The sequence below is a fragment of the Geotrypetes seraphini genome, chromosome 3 (assembly GCF_902459505.1).
Source record: "Geotrypetes seraphini chromosome 3, aGeoSer1.1, whole genome shotgun sequence".
Taxonomy (NCBI): domain Eukaryota; kingdom Metazoa; phylum Chordata; class Amphibia; order Gymnophiona; family Dermophiidae; genus Geotrypetes; species Geotrypetes seraphini.
This window is the reverse complement of record NC_047086.1, coordinates 173,420,296-173,424,615: the sequence shown is the minus strand read 5'-3', so window position 1 is coordinate 173,424,615 and position 4,320 is coordinate 173,420,296.

Sequence of the window (4,320 nt, the reverse complement as noted above, 5' to 3'; positions counted from 1 at the left end):
GACTCCATCCCAGCAGTTTTCTAGGCAAAATTCCACATTTTGAAGAAGCAGGGTGCTGAAGAAAAAAAGATTGCTAAAAATTCAAGATGGCCGCTGGCACAAAATTCACACTAAAATCATGATTGTTTATATATTTCCCAAACTTTAAAAATGGCAATTTTAGGATTTTTTTCAGTAGGGGGAACATAGGGGAACATCTAGGAACACTCAAGACCCCACTTTTCCAACCTCCTCTGAAGTCTCTCACAGACTGCATGTGCACTCACTGTGACCAGACAGGATTCATGCTGTAGACCTTCTTTCAGCTCTCTCACAGCAGTTGTATGAGAATTTCACTGCCACAATGCTGGGAAATGGTCTTCAAAGTTGATCTTCGGGCTGCCAGTCAGTCTCTTCTGTCTGACTTTACCTCTACCCCTGTAGACCAACGGTTGTGTACTGGGATGGGAGACATGAAGATTCAGCTGGCACCCTGTGAGATACCGCCAAGCCTCCTAAGGGCACCTAACACCCTGCGCTCGACCCCTACTTAACAGTAGGTGAGACACTTCAGGGACAACCCCGAGTTCCAGATAAAACTATGCAAGCTGGCCAATAGGTACCCAATAAAGGATTGGCCTGTCAGCTACAGATCAAAGTCTGTGAATTCTCAAGCAGGCAGAGCTTCAAATTCGCTTTAAGCATGAAATTATCCAGAAAGGGGATGAAATGACATTGAATTTAAAATAATAAAATGGGGAGAGTAGAACACACACAACTGCAGTCATGCGTGCTGACAGAAAAACTGTAGAGGGCGTTAAACTGCACTGTGAAGTACACTAGAGGCAGAGTGAAAAATTCAGAGTGCATTCCTTCTGCAGCATGCGGGTATGGGGAAATAACCCAGCTGTCTAGAATGTCTCACCTATTGCACTGGGGAAAAAAAATATATATACAGTATATATCTGCTATAATAAAACCCTTAGTGCAGTGATTCCCAACCCTGTCCTGGAGGAACACCAGGCCAATCGGGTTTTCAGGCTAGCCCTAATGAATATGCATGAGAGAGATTTGCATATGATGGAAGTGATAGGCATGCAAATTTGCTTCATGCATATTCATTAGGGCTAGCCTGAAAACCCAATTGGCCTGGTGTTCCTCCAGGACAGGTTTGGGAACCACTGCCTTAGTGCGCATGCGCACTTCAAACTCTGTGTGTCCGTGCTCCATGCCGCTGCATGCACAGTAGGAACATGGTTTCGTGCAGTGGTTTAAACACTGACTTCCCTCTGTGATGCTGCGAAAACCAGGAGATTTCTCCGTGTGCTACAGATTGCCTTCCCTCCGCGAAGCTGGACAGGGGGAGCAGGGAAGGGGTACTGCTGGACAGGGGGAAGGTGAAAGGAAGGGAGAAGAACTACTGCTGGACAGGGAGAGCAGGGAATGGGGTGCTGATGGACATGGGGGAGGTAAAAGGAAGGGAGAAGGGCTACTGCTGGACAGGGGGAGCAGGGAAGGGGTACTGCTGGACATGGGAGGTAAAAGGAAGGGAGAAGAGGTGCTGCTGGACATGGGGGAGCAGGGAAGGGATACTGGAAGGGAGAAGATGGGGGAGGGAAGGAGGACCAGAGGAGAAGCATGCAGGAGGCCCTGGAAACATAGTTAAAAGCATAGAAAAATGAAGTCACCAGACAACAAAGGTAGGGAAAATGATTTTATCAATAATAAGCAAGCATGCGCACTTGAAACTCCGTGCCTCCGTTTGTCCATGCCTTCGAAGAAAGACAGACAGACAGGGGGCCAGGGAGAGATACAGAAAGACAGAGGAGCAGGGAGAGAGACAGAAAGAAAGAAAGACAGACAGTGGGTCAGGGAGAGAGACAGACAGACAGACACAAAGACAGACAGACAGGGGGCCAGGGAGAGAGACAGAAAGGGAGGCAGACAGAAAGAAAGAAAGAAAGAAAGACCTCAGTGCCCTATTGTGCTAAAAGTTTACACATCTATTCTTGCACACTAGTATATATATATAAAAAGACTGAAAATACTTAATTGGTTGCCTGTAAAAACTGTCTTTAAAGTCCCTGTGTTGGTCTTTCAAATGATCCATTCTATAATTCCTTGATATTTGACACAGGTTATGATACTTTATCAGCCTCTTCGATCTTTAAGGTCTGAGGGAGCGAAGCGATTATATACAAATGAGTTCTTACATACGCATTATGAAAATACGAGAGCATTTGTAATCTCAATAGCAGGGGTATTATTATGGAATAATTTGACAGGACCATTGCAATTACTTTCGGTTATTCAAAAATTTAAGAAGATACTAAAAACAACTCTGTTCATGGAGGCTTTTAACTGAATGAGTAGTGATTTTTATGAGTACTGCATATTAGAATTGTGTTATGTTTTGTAAATATGTATCACTAAATATAGTGAAAGCAAAATGTGCTCACAAAATAAGACACAAACCAAATGATGAACACAAATATTGAAATAATGGATATTAATTATGGAGGGGAAAAGACCTCAAATGTCCCCATGCCCAAAGCTCATGGCTTGGTTCAAGGGCACCTCAGGGAGCAAGGGTATTATCACGGGTCAAAAAACCCCTCCTTACTTAATGTGTATAATAAAGTGCTCTAGTGAAAAAATCAATTCACATAATGATTATTTAAATTCACTTAGTGCACAAAGGCATTTATACCCGCAAATACAAAATTCAAAGTGCTGCATTTGAAAAGCTCCCTAAAGTAAACAGGAGAAATACAAGGAGATCAGATGGAATGCAAAAGTCAAGCCATTAAGTCCAGCAACATTCAAAATGCAAAAAACAGCAAAAAAGTGAATAAAGGAAGGCACTAATCTATGACCCCCAACGGTGGCCTGAACCGTTTCATTCATTGGCTTCTTCAGTGTTGAAAGCTCATCCACAAAACGCTGGTAAGTGAAAACCCCGCAGCTTGAAAGCAGGGAGAAACTTGTATGTAATGCTTCAATAGGAAGCATTACATACAAGGAAAAAATCATTCAAACCCATTCTAAATACAGGTAGGTAAAACTGCGGCGCAAAGACAGCAGAAAGAATATATTTACCCAAGGAATTGTTTATGTCTTGTTTCACTGGCGTGTAGAGGCAAAAAAACTCACTCCGACTTGTCTCCCAACGCATGTGCCTGTGAACACTCTATTTAGACTGCATGCTGTATGAATGCAAGGCAACCACAGGTGAGAACCAATCCGAGAGCACACACATCACATACCAGTCAATGGCTGGAAAGACCATCAGAATAACGGCGAAAAACTTCAGATTTGAAAAATGTAGATAAAATACATTAAAGGGAGCCTAATCGGAAAATCCACTGTTGTTCACGTTGCAGCGATAATTTGCCTAGATTTCTCAATCCTGTCTATCACACATTCTTTATTACTCTCCAGGTACTTTAGTTAGATTGTGAACCTTCGGGACAGTAAGGGAATTTCTAAGTACCTTTCTTACTTATAATTTTAATGTATATTTTCTGTAAACCGCTTAGAACCTAACGGATTAGCGGTATATAAGAAATAAATTACATTACATTTTAACTGATCAAAATTGTGTCCTGGTTGCAAGCAGTGAGAAACAAGAGGTGCTAATATTAGAGCGATGTTCATTGAGGCATAATTTCAAAGGTCTGATAATTTTCCCTACATAGATCATGTGACAAGGACACATGATGATGTAAATCACATGATCGCTGTTGCAATTGCTGAAAAAGTTTAAACTGTATACCTTGCTATCAACAAGGTTTTCAAAGATATGACACTCAGAACAATTTTTTCTATAGGCAAAAACCTCAAGTAGATTTTGAGCCCTTCTGATATACAACATAACAAAAACAAAAAAAACCTCTGGTTGTCAGGGCCACTTCAAGTGTGGTTCCTGCAAGAATTGTACAGCTACTTTGGAAATTAAGCAATTTGTCAATCCTGTTGATAGCAAGGCATAGTTTAAACTTTTTCAACAATTGCAACAAGGATCATGTGATTTACATCATCATGTGTCCTTGTCCCGACACGGCAGAGCAAATCAGGCCAGTAGAAGGCCGCAAAGCAGCGTGTTTAGAGTGCTGCGGCCCCTGCTGGAGTAAGGACATTTGTCAGGACCGCGGGAAGGGGGCGGCAAGGGACTAAGGGAGCAGAGGGTTGAAATATATTTCTTTCAGGTACCATTTGACGACAGGTAGTTCTGTAGAAAATGAACTGCCACTTACTGGGACAAGCCATTGATTTTCTTTAAATGGTGAGAACAGGACCCAAAATGGGGGCAGCTTTGGGGGAGGGGTGTGCTGCGAGGCA